At 52.3% G+C, this 18634-nt stretch overlaps 1 pseudogene; it reads right to left on the bottom strand.

Moving 5' to 3' along the window:
• Positions 1 to 12689: 12689 nt before the first annotated feature.
• Positions 12690 to 18634, bottom strand: part of LOC102960698 — a 50341-nt pseudogene continuing 44396 nt past the window's right edge.

Genomic DNA, 18634 nt, shown 5'->3' with positions numbered 1-18634 from the left:
TGGTTACTCCGAGTAGTGGATAATGCCACCGGGAGCCACATGGACACGTCTGCCACATCCCCTTTAATGTCCTTTCTCGGCACTGACCACTCTACCCTGAGTTCATGTTTTACGAGAGACTGTTCATCACACAAGCTGCATGAAGTAATTTCATAATTCAGGAAGCAGGTGAGAACCCACCAGGGGTGTCAAATTGCTGAGGGATGCGATGACTGTCTCTGAAGCTCCCCAGCCAGAGCCCACTGTGCACCTGTAGCCAAAGGTGTCTTGAGTCGCGGAAGTCGTCACGTTGGTCCCCACTCTTTAGAACATGAAGACTGTCCCCAAGAACCCGCTTGGACTAAGGAGACCAGAGGCAGCCAGGGGCCCTGAGCTCACAGGAGAAAGTCTCATTGGTGGAGCATCCCATGCTCCCAGCAGACTGCTTCCCAGGCCCTGAGCTAGGGGACATTCAAGTTTGGGGATGCAGAGCAAAATGCACTAGTGGGCGTGGTCCTGGAAATAAGGGGTGCTGCTCCAAACGCCCACCCCTGCCTGCCTCCCCCACCTCTGTCCTGTATGTGCACAGCTTCCTTTGGTGTGAAAACCCTCCAGGTTCCTGTGGTGGGGGGGGAAATCCCTCCCCATGCGGGACATAGAAAAGCTAGACTCCTGCATTACAGTGGAGACTCAGCTGCAACGTTCGGGACCCCTAAGCTACTTTGGAGGCCAACCCCCACGCCATTTCCACTCCCACACAGGCTGGTTCTCGGGACTTTGTTACCCTGTTGTGAACTCTTGGTCATAAGCAACACAGGCCACAGGACCTAAATGGTCCCCTTGGCCCTTCTGAAAATGTGGGGCAATGTTAGTGTAGGAAGGTAGGATACAATCTCTACATTGCTTTCTTTTTTTTTTTTTTTAATTTTTTTAATGTTTATTTATTTTTGAGAGACAGAGAGAGACAGAGCATGAGCATGGGAGGGACAGAGAGAGGGGGAGAGTCAGAATCCAAAGCAGGCTCCAGGGTCCGAGCTGTCAGAACAGAGCCCAACGCGTGGCTCGAACCCACAAACTGCAAGGTCACGACCTGAGCTAAATTGGGACACTTAAACAACTGAGCCACCCAGGCTCCCCACAATCTCTACATTTCTGTAAAAAAAAAAAATTGTTATAACATTTATTTATTTTTGAGAGAGACAGAGACAGAGTGAGAGCTGGGGAGGGGCAGAGAGAGAGGGAGACACAGGATCTGAAGCAGGCTCCGGGCTCCGAGCTGTCAGCGCAGGGCCCAATGAGGAACTCGGACCCAGGAACTGCAAGATCGTGACCTGAGCCAAAGTCAGCCACTCACCGACTGAGCCACCCAGGCGCCTCCACAGTCTGCATTGCTGCCCTGCAATACTCCCACAAGTCCCTTAGGTGATTTTGCCATTTAGTTGTTCTGGTGAATTCCTTAGGACTACATCACTCCACACTCCTCCGACCGGGACATGCACGGCCCCAATTCTGTGCGGCGAGGATGCAAACAGAGTATCTGTGATACACCTTTCTGCGGCATCGACTTCATTACAAGATTTGGAATAACGGCCTCCCTCCTCCCCATACAAAAAACACAAGAGCAGGGGAGGAGAGAGATGCCTCAGGAAAAGCAGCCCAGTCTCTAAAGCTTCACCCAGCTGGGGACAGAAGGACAGACCCGCAGCTAGGGTGGCCTCTCCTCTTGTAGGCCGCGGACACGAGATACCCTCTTGATGGGAATCCACTGCAGAGAACTCTGAGGGGTGTGCACATTCCCGTTGTCCACGGGACCGTATCTGCTTGCCCGGGCCACCGTGTCCACACGGTGCACCCACGTTGCATCACACACACCTGCGTGGGTTTGGGTCCGATTCCTGGCCAGTGTCCTGCACCTGTCCCTGGGCTTCCTGGAGCTCAGCATCTTTCGCTGCACTTAAAATGCAGGGACGGGGAACCTGGGTGGGCCTCAGTCCCTCGGCATCCCACACGTGGTTTTGCTCAGGTCGTGATCTCACAGTTTTGTGAGTTGAAGCCCCACATCGGGCTCTGAGCTGATAGCACAGAGGCTGCTTGGGTTCTCTCTCTGCCCCTCCAGCACTCGCACTGTCCCTCTCTTTCAAAACAAGTATTTATTGAAGTTGCTTTAAACTTCGAAAATGAAACAAAACAAAACAAAATAAAATGGAGGCATGGAGCCGTGGCTCTCTCATTTGGGTTTTCTTTTATGGTTTTGAAAAATCTTTTTTTTCAATCTGTATGCAGTTTCTACACAGCGGTTTTCTGGCTCTAGGGACGTGCTCCCTGGCTCCCAGCGTTCGCCGTGCGTGTCTGAGTCTGTGGTGAATGGGTCACACCTGGCCGGGCTAATGGTTCTCATGATGTTGGTTCCTACAGAAGTCAAAAGGCTCTGCTTTGAGAATATGCTGGAGCTGCAGAAGGCTGGAATGAGGCTCCAGGAGAGGGCTGGGCTCTGGGCTGGTGGGAGACTGCCTGGACATTTTGCCTTCTGCTCTGTCATTACCTGAGGCAGCCGGGGGGTCCTCGGTGTCATGGCCTGGCTCCACATAAGGACTGAGTCCTTCCTCCTGCCCTATATTTTCCCATCGGTCCTTCATAATGGCTTTGAACTCTGCTCTCTTGCTTGGGTGGACGCTCATCAATTTCCTCCAAAGGTTTTCTCATTTGAGGGTCGCAAATACTAGAACATAGTTGCATTCCCTGCTCGGTATTTGTCCTGGCGCCTCCCAGAAGACCCCCCCCCCACCCCAGATGGCTGGAACTTGGATTAGGGAAGGGCTGTGGCTCATGGAGTCAGCAAAAAGGAAAGGCCTCACCATGATGGTGTGGCCCTCCACCTTGTGCTTCCTACAACTCCACATCCAGCAGGTCACTATCCCACTGACACTCCTCCAGCCTGTGAAGCTGTTCTGGATCTGGTCCCACCCGTCGCCCTGGCCAATCTCCTGTGCCATGTCCCCGGGCTTCCTGGAGCTCAGCATCGTTCCCTGCACTTAAAACGCAGGGACGGGGCTCCTGGGTGGGCCTCAGTGGCTCAAGCGTCCCACTCTTGGTCTTGCTCAGGTCGCCATCTCACAGTTTTGTGAGCTGGAGCCCCGCGTCGGGCTCCGAGCTGATAGCACAGAGTAGACTTGGGATTCTCCCTTTGTCCCTCCCCCACTCGCACTGTCCCTCTCTAAGTAAATATTCATTTAAGTTTTTTGAAACGGTATCCCTTCCCACGTGCTATGTGTTCAGGGGTGTATATTTCTTCTCTTGACGTGGGCACTCGCCCAATGGGACAGGATCCCGTCCTTGGTGTTATCTCTGGGGCTCTTTTTTAGGAGTTGGGGGGAGAGGGGAGACCCAGGAAATGGGAATTGACCTAAGCAGGGGCTGGCATGGCTGGCTGCCCAGCCTTCTACCCAGATCCATTCCTGGCATTAGAACTTCTGTTCCCAGGGAAAGTGGTCTCCTCTGCCCCACCCCTGGGCCCCACTGTGCGACGCTGTGTCTGTATATTATATACAAAGGTACTTGTCTTTTCACTTTGTAAACTACAATGGGCATGGATTAAACCAATATAAACAGATAAAAAGAATAATCAAATACAATAAAACCCAGGTAAAGTGAAAGAACAAAATAAAGACATGGACTGTGGCTCAGCTGCTTCCTTCGGTGCAGCTTCCTGTCTTCCTTCAGTGTAGGTTTCAAATGGTGTTATTTGATGATATTTATTAAGGTCAAAGGGGTATGATTTTATTCCCTTTTTTAGGTGTCACATAGCAAAACGCTGTTACTAAGAATCTGAATAACCTTCGTACCGGTCCCTTTTGGCTCGTGTTGCCAAATCGGGATCCTGGGGTCATTGTCCATGGCTCCCAGTATTCACTACTGGCGGTGGACCTTGTTCCCCATGACAGAGGCTGGGCCCCGTCGGTTCCCTCTGGGGCTCAGCTTAGTGCTGGGGGTGTTGCTGCCGGATGATGTGCCCGAGCTCCGGGGTGGGGGGGGAGCGGGGCTGAACTGGAGCTGGAGGAGAAGGCTCCAGGGCTCTGCTGGGGGGCTGGGCTCCTTTTGGGGATCCTGGACTCTAGGCTGGCTGGGAGACTGTCTGGCATTTTTACCTTGTGCTCTGTCTCCTGGTGCCCTTCAGGCCTCGGTTTCTCTTTGAAGAGTTCGGCAGGTATAGCGGGCTCGCCGGCAGTCTTTTGTCCTGCCACTGACCTGTTGTACCTCCTGGTTTGGGGAAGGACTGTGGCTGTGGGAATCGGCAAAACGGAGGGCCTTACCATGATGGTGTGCCCTGTGATGAAGAAGCATAAGGTAGGCTGAGGGCAAAATACAGGCCGGTACTGCACCCCTCCCGCCCCCCTGGTTGGAATATGTTTGATAACCCCAGACAGTCCTGGCTACCCAAGAAGAAAGGAAAGGGGTTTAAGTGCTTGCCATGGTGATGTATGGAAAGTAAGGCCAGTGGAAAATAAATCCCCTTACTGCCTACAGCCCATTGACAAGTCCTTGAAACAGGCAGAGTGGCCTCCCTGTGGGAGCTCAGCTGCCCCGAGGATGACATTTTGGTGGGGGACAAAAGAGAACCTTAGCTTTACATGATCCCAACCTCGAGGATACTCGAGGATCCTTCCCTTGAGGAAGTCTGCTTCCTTTATCTCAAGTCCCCTAAGATAGAAGCTGGCAATCATCCTGCAAGCTTCTACTTTTCTCTTTTCCTCCTTACTCTCATTTCAGGGGCTTTTCAGGGAGTGTGGTCTTACTGGAACACTCTCCTGTCGATTGAGCAAGCTGCTACCCTCTAGCCCCGGCCACTCTGTGGGGAGGAGAGCGCCTGAACTTTGGCTGCAAGTTGGTACCCTGGCCGGGATGGTAATGAGATCCAGAAACTTGATGTACTGTCTTCACTCCTGTCCTTAGACAACGTTGTCTGCATAGGGCACGGGACAGCCACCTAAGCCACGAAGCCTAAGGCTCCCAAGTGAGGTTTCCTCGTCAGGGGTCTAATGCGATCCCCTCCACAACTCTGGACTAGCCACCTCTGGCCGCAACAGCTCCACTGGGAGACGGCAGGAACCAGTACCTGAGTGAATTAAAACCCAACTGGGGACCGTTCCCTAGGGGAGTTGCTTGTGAAGACTCTATGGGTGGGACTGTCACTTGGACCATGATGGATTTCCACCTGTGCTGCTTTCTGTCAATGTCCTCTACTAACTACTACTGAAATTACAAAACTGGGCAATTGATTCCCCCTTGTGAAACTTTTCTAGTGTTTTCCGTGGGTTACAAACGGCAGGTTCTTCAAGAACCTGGAGCCTGGCCTCTGTGGAATGCTCTTCAAAGACCAGAGAATCAGGACATGACCATCAGGGTCCTTTTCAGGCACGGCCTTCGGGGTAAGGTATTTCGGTCCATTCGCCAGGCACCCGTCTGCAGTCTAGAATGCAACGGGGAAGTGGGGGGACGCTAGCATCCCTTCTTCAGGAGCCCTTAGTCGGCCAGTTGGCGGTCATGGAGATTTTATTCAAGGGACGCCTCGGGGCACGTTGACACCAGGAAGCTCTGACATACCGTGTGCATGGGGTGCCACCCAGGAGTCGGGGTCATGGTCAGCGGCAACGGAGCCTCTCTCTCTTTTCTTTCGACTTTTCTCTCTGGGAGGAGCATGGGGGCTTCTCCTCAGTCTCCAAAGATTCTCCCTTGGGATGCCTTTGTAACACAGTGGCAACAACTGGGCTTGCAAAATGCAGAAAGGACTGATCCTGTAACACTGTGTGGCCTTAGTAAACAGACAGAGGTACCCACCTCCAGGCCTTCATGGCTACCCGGACCCTGGAGCCCCTTGGGGAACGTGCTCAGGAACCAGGTCAGGAAACTCCCTCCTGATATATCGGATGATAATTGTCTCAACAGGCTTCCTTCCTCCTAAGAGAACCCAGGTTAAGGGAGGAAACACAGGCCATCCCTGACAAAGGGGACGCGGACTCTTTCTGTTCCTCCTCCTACTAGATGTGAGGGCTTCTCCCTCATTTATTTCCCGGCTTCACAGCTATGATTAGAGCCACGTGTGCTTAGTCTTCCTTGGGACGGGGACTTGAAGGAATATTCCCGAGCAGCTGCTAAAACTCCATTTGTTTTCCCCTCTTCTCTGGCCTGACCCAGATCGCCCATTTCCACTTTGGGGGAACAGAAAACATGGCATCTGTGCCTCTGACAGAGCTGATGAGGTTGGAACCAGGAAATTGTCCTTGTCTGCCTTCTGCTGGCACCTCACCTCTTCTGCCTTCCCCTCCCCCTCCTCCTGTTTCTGCACCACCTAGGGTGTGGCCTGAGTACCTGGTTCCTATCCCATCCTCAGTGCCTCGGGCACCGCCGGCTCCTTCTCCTACCCTCCAGGTCAAGGAGCCCAGAGCACCCCTGGGACCACCCACCCCAGATCCCCCCCCCCCCCCACTGGCATCCCAGGGGAACAAACGGATTTTCTTTTTTTAAGTGGATGCAGGTGAAACAATTCAGTGTTGAAACTCACCTAAGTTTGGCGGACCTGTCTTTAGACTTATCAGCATTAAATAGAAAACGTTTTTTCTACCAAGGTTTACCAAAGGTCAGAAAAGCTCATTTTATCTCGGTTGCAATTTGTTAGCACAAAGATGACTTAAAATAATGGTTAGTTGTGCCTGGTTCAAAGTTGTCACAGGTTAAGATAGCTTTCAAAGTCTTTGGTAACATGAAACTTTAAGGTTTCGTTGTTGCTGTTTTTTTTTTTTTTTAACATTTATGCATTTTTGAAAGAGAGCAAATGGGGGAGGGCTAGAGAGAGAGGGAGACACAGAGTCCGAAGCAGGCTCCGGGCTCCGAGCTGTCAGCACAGAGCCTGACGTGAGGCTCGAACTCACGGACCGGGAGGTCATGCCCTGAGCCGAAGTCCCACGCTCAACCCACTGAGTCACCCAGGCGCCTCAGTAACCTGAAACTTTAAAGTTTTCTTTCAAGTCTGCATGACAAAGGAGATGAAGTTCATTGGACATCTAGGTGTTTTTGTTTTTTTTTTTTTCCAAATAGGACTGAGTGCTCAAGCATTGATTCCTAAACATAAGGTTTGTCTGCTTTGGAAACAAGGTTCTTTTTCTCAGTTGTCTGCCAGGAGAACCAAAGCTTTCTAAAGCTTTCTAAAGCTTTCTGAAGATCAGGTCTTTAATGACCTCAAGTGAAAACGTGTCCTTGGTAAAGGAGCTAGGCTTTGCTGACAGCTCTATGATGCTACACGTTTGCCTGTAGGATCTCTGATTGCCACCTTCAACCTTGGTTGAATAAATAAAGTTGTAAGGTTTGTAATGACCTGCAATCCTATTTGGGACATGCTTCATAACCTTCTAAGGTTTTAGCAGACTTTCCCAAGATTTCAATTGTAAATGAAGTCTTTCTGACCAGGTAGGCCTTTTCATTTGGTATGTTAAGTTACTCAGAAAAGCTCTATCAAATGATGGTAAACCTTGGGCTGTACTGCGCTGGTAAATGTTGCAACTACCCCCACTCTACACGTGATTCCTAAAGTGTTCAGTGTTTTGGCATAAGGTCCTCACTTGATAGTCTGATTATTGAAGTGTTATGTGTCGCAGAAATAACTGAGTTTCCTCGTCAGCTGCATCCTTAAGGACCTCTCGATTCGGAAAAAGGGCTCTGTGGACAAACACGGGTATTTGATGTCTTTAAGATAAACATGAAAACGGGTAAGAATGTTCAGAATTCAGAATTAAAAAGCTGCAATCAAACTGAACAAGAGTTGGGAACGTGGGACTGAACGAACTGAGGAAGATCAGAATTTTGGGACTCTTGTCAGAGACACTGCTGGTTCTCTGATGTTTGCTCTTTCTGGTGAAGGAAAGTTCCTCTTAAGATAGCTATGATCTATGGAAATGTCATCAAGAATTCCTTTGTGAGTGGAAGCGTTTATCTTTTCTCTCTACCTAAACCCTCTGACATTCACACCCTCCCAGTGAGTATCCTTTCTCTCGTGACAATCGTACTCATTTGCGTAAGTCCTTGGAATGGGACACCATTGGAAATACCGGTTATTTTTACCAAGGCTTTGACTGGGACGTCCTATTTGAGAGCCATGCACAGACTCAGAGGTGTGAGTGTGTAGCTCCAAGGGACCAAGGTTGACTTTGGGAAACATGGAGCCATACAGCCCCTTGGAAATGTTGACCCGATACCTTGCTTCCAGAGTTCCCAGTAGCCTCCCCAGGTGAGTCAAGAATGTCACTTCTTGGCAGGTGCAGGAACCTCAGGATATCTCGGGGACCTCGTGAAGAGGAATTCGCCCAATTCCACAGATATTGCAGGCCTGTCTGACAGAAGTAACTAGCTTGGCTTCTGGCCCGGAGAAGCTACAAAAAGTTCAACTGGAGATTCCTGATAAAAGGTTCCGGCAGAGCAGACTTGAAAAGATCCTTATGATCCATCGCTATTCTTGCTGAACTTATGGAAACAATTGGGCCAAGGTTGTTAAAGCTGGACTTGTCCTACGAGCGAATTAGTCTCGATTTGGCCATCTCTGGAAATGAGGGTTTTTACAGAGACAAACTATGTTTCAAGAACGCATCGTTAGGGATGGTAAATCCTAGTTATGATTGTCTTTAAAAGTTTGTTGTTTGCCTAAGCTAGACAACTCGAGGTAAACTTTGTCACAGTAGCACAGGTATGGACAATCTTCTTGCTTGTTATTCTGCGGGAAAAATAACCCCATGGGTATATGATTTAAATGACTGGAAGATGGGATGGATTTAGCTATCAATAGACAAAGAGGCTAGTGGTTTATTAATCCTTCACTTGAGGCTGGGTTAATTCATAAATCTCTAAGCATGCAAACATGTCCCTCCTAAACCTGATCTGACAGTTACTAGAAACCTACCCCATAGAAACCCCAAAGACCTGGTTTATTCAAAGGATGGAAAGTCGAATACAACAGGGGATTTGACTCCAAAATAAAAGGGCTGCAGTCAAGTTACAGGGGCATTTTTCACGGGCTCCCGTATCTAAATGAAACCTGTACCCCCTTTCGCAGGAAATCCATGAGCACACGAATGTGCCTACTTCTTCCTGTGACCCTGTGAAACACTTGTTCACACCTCTTATGATGATGGCCACTTTCTTTTTCATTCTCTTTCCCCAAGTTCTACTAACAAGTCCTTCTTACAATGGGCCATTCAAAAGGACCACCACAGACATTTGAGGTACAAACCAGAAAGACCAACCTCATTCCTGCTGCCTCTTCCCACTCTCCTCTGAGGATGCTTCCCGCCCGACATCTAACATCTCACCGGCAGCACTGGGAAACACTAAGTTTGTAATTTGCTCTAACCAGTCCCCGCCGTTTTTCTCGGTTCCAGAAGAGTACCTCTAATTAGCTGATTGCTTACTGAACCAAACAGAGTCTACAGGATGGCTGTACATACATCACTTGTTACACAGTTAAGGCCTTAAATGACTCTCAACATACCATTATAGTGTTAAATACGAACATAACTCGAATGCAGAAAACAGTTCTACAAAATAGAATGGCATATGTGCTAACTGCTGCACAAGGTGTAACTTATACTCTCATCAAAACAAAATGCTGTGTGTACATTCCAGATGACCACAGAAACATTTCTGGATTTCTCACTGACATGAGTACGACATGGGATGACAGTTCCCAAGAGGAGACGGGTCCTGTGCGGGACCTCGACGCGACTGCGGTTAGGCTAACGTGTGCCCCTTTGTGGGTAAGAAAGAGGCACACGCCCCTCCTCCCACCTGTCCCTTTCCACCACCCCCCACTTGGCACTGATCCGTCTCGAAATCTGTTTCCTGGATTATTGTTGTTATTGGAGATACTTTACAAAATTCCTCAGTTTTCAGGCAGGAAGAGTGATGGTATTTTACAACGAAACCGTAAGATGCATGCTTACCCGTAGAGACCCAGCTTTGCAGGGAGTGCTGAGTCAACACCTAGGGTCGTGTTTACATATCTGCTGTCTTTTCAGCTCATTTTAAAGACAAACAAGAGGCTTCTTCTGCATGCAGCGCGTAATGGAAACATCGCTGTACGCTGGGTGACTGAAGACATTTTTAAGCAAGATGTGCACATCATATTAGGATGAACTTTATTTTTACATTGTTGTACAATTCATTCGTAAACTTAAAAAAAAAATACAAACACATAATTTAATTGTTGTCCCAGAACAGATTTTTGTGGTGCTACCTGCCGCTTCCTCTACTCCTGCTCGTGTCGGAAATGACCGTTTCACTGGAACAATTTGCACGACGTGAGAGAAAGGTCCCAAGTGTGTCCTGACAGTGGGGAAGGAGGACACAAACGTCCTGCTCCGAGTCCTGCTGCCTATCCCCGGGGTGGGGGGTGGACGGCAGGCCCCCACAGCGCTGACCCTGTGGCAGGCTGGGGTCTAGAAAGAACAGTCCCACGAGAGCGCCACCCAGGGGGTGGGGGTGGGGCGCGGGAAAGCAATCTGTCGGCAGTTTTTGCTTCCCAAACGAGATTCCGGGCAGCGTGGCTCCAGCCTCCTTGGAAACACTCCCTGGAGACGCTTCCCACGGTAAGTGTGTAAATCAAACAAAGAATGATGAAGCCTCGCTGACCTGAGCCCAACACACTATACAAAGTTGGTTGGACACATGGGGAGAAAGGGAATTGGTTTGAGAAGCCCCCTTTCTCTAGATCCGGCCGTGTGGCCACCAGACCACGCTTCAGGACACACGGACGGCAGTTTGGGAAGTAAGGGTTCTGAGTGGCCTGTGGTGCATGAAGGACGGCGATGGAGACAGCACCCCCAACCCGACCCCATCGGCTTTGCTGTCCACCCTTTTTCATCGGTGGTCACCCCTTCAGAAAGGGCAACCTTGTACCAAACAGCCTGCATCTTCTCTGGAACAACCTCGAGTTTACAGGTAGACTCTACTATCGGTACAGAGGGTGAAGAAAGGCCGACATATTTAATATGTTATCACTTTACTTCAACTATTTGTCAACAGTAACACTGATATAGTTTGCAAATACACAATACATAGAGTGTGGCCTCACACGACTGACGCCAGATGGCATGCAGTACAATTCGACTTCTCCTGGTCAGAACAACAACCTTTAAACCACAAGACAGAGAACGCCTCGGGGAGCCTGATTCTGCAGGAAAACCAAGGAATCTAGGAGCCGGTGGAAGCGGGGAGCCTCCCACCAGCCTGGCCTGGAACAGATGAGATGTACCCGTGCTTTGTACATGTCCCTCCTTCTGAGCAGGTGCCCGGGAGAGAAACACAACACGATGGGAAGATAAAGGTGGGCAGGTTAAAGTCACACTTCTTCCAAAAAAAAAAAAAAAAAAAAAGGCTAAACTCTAGATTGCTGTATTTGCTCTCTGTGGAGATTAAAAAAGTGCTCGGTTTGCAGATTTGCTGGTATGGCGGCCTCGGTGATATGACAAAGGGGCGGGTGGGGAGGGAAACAGGCGGGCCCCCCGGCCGGCCCGCCAGGTGGGCTCCCCTCGGTCGTCCTGCCTTCTGGCCACGGCGCACCATGCCGTCCATGGCGTGCGGAGCCTGTGGCCCATGGAGTCCAGCACTAGCTTCTCCCTTTCTGAAAGGGCTCTCCGCCAGGGCAGGGGCCGCGGGGCAGTCCTCCGGTCCCACGGCTTAGGAGCACAGCACTGGCAGCTGCAGTGGCTCGAAAGGCTGAAACTACAAAGTACGGCCCGTGGGTGACTCAGTCACAGAACCGGATGCGTGCGGCGCCCGTCCCCGGGGGAGCCGATGGTGTCACCACAACACAGGAGCGACAAGAGCACAGCTGAGAGTCATGTGATGCCCTGGCAGCTGACTGGACCATGAGAAGGCAGCGGGGGCTTCTCTGGCGAGGGCCGGCACTCGTCGGCCGGGAGGTGGGGGTCAGAGGGGCCACGGGGAGGACACAGGGGTTGTGCTAGCACATGGCCACATGGAATCACGATGATCGCGGCTACCGCTCAGAAAACAAAATGGGAAACACACACACCGCCCTGGGTTGCTACATGCTAGAATCAGCCTTCTGGTTTGGAGCGGTTCCCGGCGGAAACTCACTGGGGTGGGGTGGGGGGTGGGGGTGGGGGTGGTGCCTGTGGCAGTTAGAGACAGGATGAGTTAGTTATGGTGTTGGAGAGGCGAGTATGGGAGCTGGCCGCCCTCATGTTGGAGATGAACACTTCTGCCGTGGATGGGTGCCCCCCTGAGAGGACTCTGAATGAGTGTGCATTAAATCATATGCATATAAAAGAAATATGGATTGTGGAAATTCACAGTTATCGCAGCCATTAAAGTGTCTAAGAATCTGTGGAACCAATATCCTCAGACAACCAGTTCCTAACCAGTTGTCCTGAGTTGCTACTGTAGAGTTTCCTGCATTTGTATCTATTTGCTTACCTGAAATATCAGAGCAGTTTATAATACTGATTACTTATGATAGTTTTCTGTTAATAAAATAAGGATTTATACAAAGCAATATTGGACTTTCTAAACAGTTAGATGCTATGTTACTTGGCACAGTTAGTAATGATTGTGTAAAGATTTTAGCCAGTCCCTGGAGGGACTTCTCCTCTTTTTTTATGAAACTATGGAAATACCTGAATTTGTTCCTAGCGTTTACGTTTTTGGTTTTCTCTCTCACATTCATGTAAGATACTGTCTTCCTAGCGGGTAAGTGGAGCTCCTTGGAAAGTCTATATTGCTAATTTTGTGGACCGAGACATTTCCTTTCACACACAAATACTACCTATACGGTATATATATATATATATATATATATATATATAGAGAGAGAGAGAGAGAGAGAGAGAGAGTTTACTTACGTATTTTCATCAACCATATCAGGTCTACTTAATTTTTTGCCCATTGTCAATAAAAGAGCAATAAATGCAGCAAGTTTGGTTTGTTTTTGTTTTTGTTTTGTTTTGTTCTGTCTCTGGTTTTTGTGTCTCGTTTCTTCTTTTCCTAGGCTGGGTTTTCATATGCGTGTACAGCTGGGGAGCAGAGGTGAGGGCTGCTTTGGGGTGGGGGACAGCTCAACATCTACGTGGCCAGTGGCGCCGTTTTCAAGGCTGATGGTGGCCGAGGCCCACCCCTTGGGTCCAAGTGGATGGAACCCAGGACACCAACGCTAAGTGAGATCGTGAACTTTGTTCCCTGCAACACAAGCCCCGTGGGCTCAGAGGGCTGCATCCAGGCCGTGGGGAGCAGAGGGGAGAGGTGGAAACAGAGGTGCCCTGGGTCTGGTCTGAGGCCAGCCGCCCCCAGGCATTGCTCTGTGTGGTGTGCAGGTGTTCTGGAGCAGTCTGGGACCCCGCCCAGGCTGTCTACACAATTGTGCTGATGCCGCTGGGCGGTGGGGTGGGGGGCTGCCCATGGTGGTGCGCTGAGTGGCCGTGGCCCGTGTGGCCCGGGTGGCCGGCGTGGGCCGAGGGCAGCGGTGGGTGGCTGTGCACGTGGGCCCCATAGGGTGGGTGCCCCCCGTGGGGGCCGTGGTGGTACTGGTGTGCATGCTGGATGTGCTGGGGGGGGGGTGGTAGTGGTGGTGGTGGTGGTAGGGGGGCGGGTTCTGCTGCACGTGGCAGTACTGGGTGTGGTGCCCGTGCTCCTGGGCCTGGGGCGGGCCCTCAGCAGGCCCCTGGTGGTGGCTGTCCCCAGAGTGCTGCACGTGGGGCAGGCCCGGTGGGTGGGGGGGTGGCTGGGGAGGGGCTGAGGGCAGGTGGGCCTGGCAAGGGGGCTTCCCTCTCTTACTCCCAAATAAGGAGCCCAGGAGGGAGGATGAGTTAGGCATAGTCTGGTGTGGGCGAGATGGACACTCTCGTGTTGATGTAGCTCTCCGGTGCATGTGAGGACTGCTAATGATGGACCCCTAAAAAGGAAATTCATAGAAATCAAAATTAAAAGACCTTACAGCACTTATGTCAGAATGATTTTTTTTTTTTTGATGTAAAAAGTTCACCCACTGACTGCTAAGCCTTAGTTAACTCTCTGGCTGCAGAGGGCGGGGCTGGGTGAGGCTGGGTCAGTGCCACCTCCGCTCATGCTTCTGGGGGCCACAGGGACCCAGGGTGGCCTTCCACTGAGAGGAGTGGGGATGGGGTAGGGGATGAGGGACGCTCCTGTCTGGTCAAAGCAGCAGCAGCAGGAGCAGCAGCACAAGTGTGACTTCTGCTCTTGTCCTGATACGGAAGGCGGCCTGAGCTTTCGGATCAGAATGACCAGTCCGGGGGTGCCTGTGAGCGCCATGTGCTGCGTGGAGTAGGCTGGGCTGATGTGCATGAAGAAGAACCCCGTTCCTGCTGAAACTGTGCCATCTGCTCTGCCTGTGTGGGCCCCGAGCTTTCTGGGAAGCTGGTGGTAGGGACCAGGCGGGGCTCGGGGAAACTTGTCCTTGTTGGAGGGGTGGGGGGGCTACCTAGGCATTTCACTGCAGCTACCTACTGCAAACCAAACAAGGAAAAAGAAGGAAACAAAAAGGTCTGCAAGCTGAGGTTACCATGTGAACAGTAATATAGAAATGGTTGGCAGATGAATGAAATCTCATGAAATCCACACGGAATTTTTACTTCCTCTCATGGCTTTCCTCCCACGAGCTAGCTAAGCAATTCCATGATGTCCTGACTGCAGACACACAGCAATCGGAACTCCTGGAAGGAAGCGATGGGGATGGCGGAGCATGGAAGTCAAGAGATGGGCGAAACCCATCCTCCCGCCCCTGACAGTGTGGGTGGAGGGTGCACAGATGCCTGGCGGGCGGTGCTTCCTGCCCAGGAGCAGTGTCGGCAGGCAGGGGCCCCGGGGTGGGGGTGGGGGAGTGCCAGGAAGCCTGGATGTTAACCATGCTTGGGGGGCCACAGGGGACGGGGTTAAGCGGGAACTAAAACACGGAATCCAGAACCACCCCCACCTCCCATGGGTCCAGCCCAAACAAGCGGTGAGAGGCACGGGCGATTCTAGGAGGGGGGAAGCTGGCATGCACTGGGGCTGAGGCAGGCATGGGGGACGGGGCGTGTCTGCACCTCTGTGCAGTAGGGGGAAGGAAGAGCAAAACGGAAAAAAAAACGAAAAAAAAAAAGACAACAGATATAAACCAAGGATCAGGGAGGCAACACACGACAGCCAGCTGGACGTAGGCGCTTCCTACTTACTTCCACATTGCTCTCTAGCGATCCCGCACTGCTGCGATGCCCTCGCTTCCCTGCCCAGAACATGCAATACCAGAGGTTAGACAGGGACACGAGGCCTGGCCGCCGCCTGCCTGGCCCTGCGTCACCATTGCCGCAGGCCGGGGGGAGGGTCAGAGGACTGGCTCCGTAGGGAAGCCCGTGGGAGGGCAGTAATGAGTTTCAAAAGACAAAAAAAGGAGGGGGACTTCAAAGAAAAAAAATTCGTTTTCAACCAGCCCCAACTTGATACCCCTTCTCCTGGACTGGCAGTCTGTTGGTGGGGGGGTAGGGGGGTGGGGGGATGCCTCCAAGTGGGCTGGGGCGCGTGCACAGCGGGGGCCAGATGCCCTGTGCTCCAGCCACCTGCCAACAGGGGATGGGACAGGGGCAGCTTCTCCAATGGCTCAAAACAAACAAGATGTGGTCCTGTGCTGCCCTGACTGCGTGGATTTCATATACATATGTATATGCATATTCACACATACATATACATCTCCCCCCTTGCAGGCAGGGTGGGGTTGATGGTTAGGAGGAAACTAAACTTGGTGTCCTGTCTTTTCCTTCTGGGGAGCTCAAATGTGCTGGTGCCTCTGGAGCCAACTGTTTGGTTTGTGCAGTGCCCTGGCCAGGGGCAGGAGGCAGGGTCAGGGTCTGCTGGGAGAGCCCAGAGTCCTGCTTCCCTTCTGCGGGTACCGCCCTTCCGGATGCCACAAGTGCTCCCTCAGCTGTGAGCGCTGCCTGCCGATGGCTTTCTACTACACCCCGGCACATGGCATATAGTAGGCGCTCAATATATGTTGGCTGTGTTACAGGAAGGCTGTGTCTTCTTGGTTCTGGAGGCCTAAGGCTCAGCCTGGCCTCCAGGGTCCTTTTGGAGGCCCTCTCCATGGATTCCTGCAGGACACTGAGGCTGGCAAGAATGGTGGGTGCCCAAGCTTCGGGGTCCCATCTCTGTCCAGCCCTCAGGAAAGCAGATAGGAAGAGGGGACAGAGAAGGGGCTGCCCACTTGATGTTCTGGAGGCTTCCACCTGTGCAGCCCTGGCCACGAGCCGAAGACATTTGTTCTTGGTCAAGCCCCGCAGCAATGCAGTACAGGTGTGTCTTTGTGCCAAGGAGGAGGAGGAGGTGGAGGCTGAGGCTCATGGATCGACTGTCCAATTCCACAGTGAGCGAGCGGGACTCACACCCAGGTCTGCCTGTCCATCTCTGGGGCTGGGAAGCTTGGCCATGCTGCCTTCTGAGCAGAATGCAGGCTGAGTGAGCCCAGGAGCCTGAAAGATGGAAAGGCTGCCACGTGCCTCTCTGTGGCCAAGAAGCTGGCCCTGTGCGGGGTAGAGAGTGGGTCTGTGGGTCCTTCAGGCCTCACCGTGGCGTCTGAGTGTACTGGGACGGAGCCTTGATCTTGGGCATACAACAGTGGACTCGGGGGACATTTGGAACCTTTGCTTGGCCTGCCAACACCCAAACCTGAGTCCCAGCTGGGAACTTTGCTTGACTCTGGCATGTGTGAGAGGGCTTCAGAGCTCGCTCAGGACAGGGCCACACAGAAGATTAGGGCAAGAGTGTTTTCCACCAGTTGCTGAGGACCAGGGAGAACCACGTAGGACCTGGCCCTTATTCCCAGCTGGAAGAAAGATGAGGGTCGTCACATATCCTCATCTTTCAGCTCATATGAGAAGAGAGGCTGGCCATCTTCCTTTCCTGCTTTTTGTCCCAACACAGTGGTCCAGGGACATAGAGCAGAACGAGGCTCTTTGGCTGAAGAGGTAACCCCACCTGGCACTCCTTTGATTCTTTAGCACAGTTTCTGCATCTGTGAAATGGGTACGCGCCTTCCTCTGAGTAGGGTAGACGTGAGCATCAGATAGATACTCGGGATCTTGTGGCACCATGCAGAAATGCTGAAGTCAGATCTCTGCTGTCTCTGCGGTTTTAAAATCAGCTCTCTGGCCCCTCGAAGCCTAGAGGGCTCCCCTAACTGAAAACCAGGGACACAGTAAGGCCAGCCCACCCCACCAGTGCCCAGCAATGTCTTCCGACTGATGTGCTTCTCTCAAGGGGACTTAGGCCAGGCCTGGAGCTAGGTTTGGGGGCTCTGTGTGGTATCTGACCTGAAGTACAACAAAACCCTCCTCCTCCTGCCCCCAAGTGGGCCAAGACTTAGGACAGTTTTAACTTGGATGTCTTTGAGTGATGCTAAGTTTCTCAGAGTCCATCTTTTCAACTTCCCAAATAAGCATGAGATGTGAGGTATCCCTACCTCACTGCTGTCTGCAGTCCAGTCCCAGAGCCCCTAGTCATGGGCACACCCCACAGACACCTGCTCGCTATAGACCTGTGTCCGGGTGTGTGCACACAGGTGCACATCATGTGCTAATGGCGGTGAAGCATGCTGGGAAAGTGGCTCTCGCCCATGCACCCACACTATCCCTCACCTGCACTCTATCTCCTGCTACGCTCCCTCTCTCTTGGCGGGGGGGGGGGGGGTCCTGCAACAGCCACAGGTGAGCCCTGCCCCGCCCAGTGCCTTTCCCAGAACCTGATCAGGCCCTGCCAGGCCAACCGTGGCCAGGATCAGTAACCACGTCTGGAAGGAGTTCCCAGCATGGCTCTTCACAGCCTTCTCCTGCTTCTTGGTATCAGCACAGAATGCAGCAAGGGCTCTCAACCCAGGGTCCTACCCTGTGGTCCTTAATAATGCTGGAGGCTGAGCAGGTGCTGCTTTGGACACTGGCCACCAGGAGCCACCAAATCTCCCCTGAGAGGGCTTCCCGGGTTCCCTGGGGCAGAACGTGGCAGGTCTCTGGCTAGGCCCCGGAGCAATGACAGGTGCAGGCAGGTCCCATGGCCTCTAGGAGACATCCTCTCTCTGGAGACTGATGTTGGGCAGCTTGGCTGGGAGGGGCAGGAGGACTCTGGGGGCTTGGGTATAGTGTCCATCATGACTTGACTGATCAGGGCCAGGGGTTAAGGCTGCAGTCACACCTGTGTCCCCGGTCCACGCAGGCCCTTGATCGCAGGCCGACAGGGCTCTGGTGCCACTGAAATGAGCATGGATCCCAGACGAAGGAAGACCGTGTGGAGAGAATTGGTGGTGGGGGTTGGGGGATCCACGTCTGAGGTGTGTCGTCACCCGGAATGACGTGTGATTGCAGGTCCAGGGCAGACGCCCCCAGAGCAGTGACGTGCCAACAACTGAGCGCTAGCTTTCCCAAAGGGAGATAGTATCCCCGAGGCCTTGCCTCTTCTCCAGCAGCCCTCTTAGTGAGGGCCATGGTGGGGAGAGTGACGTTGCCTCCGGAGAGCTTCACTCCGACCCAGTCCGGGGCACGTCTTCGAGTGCTGAGCCCAGCATCTTCCTGGATGGCTGCCGGCATTGGCTGGTCTACCTCTGGAGACTGCACGT

The sequence above is a fragment of the Panthera tigris genome (genome assembly GCF_018350195.1).
Source record: "Panthera tigris isolate Pti1 chromosome A1 unlocalized genomic scaffold, P.tigris_Pti1_mat1.1 chrA1_random_Un_scaffold_58, whole genome shotgun sequence".
Taxonomy (NCBI): domain Eukaryota; kingdom Metazoa; phylum Chordata; class Mammalia; order Carnivora; family Felidae; genus Panthera; species Panthera tigris.
This window is presented reverse-complemented; position numbering and strand designations above follow the sequence as displayed.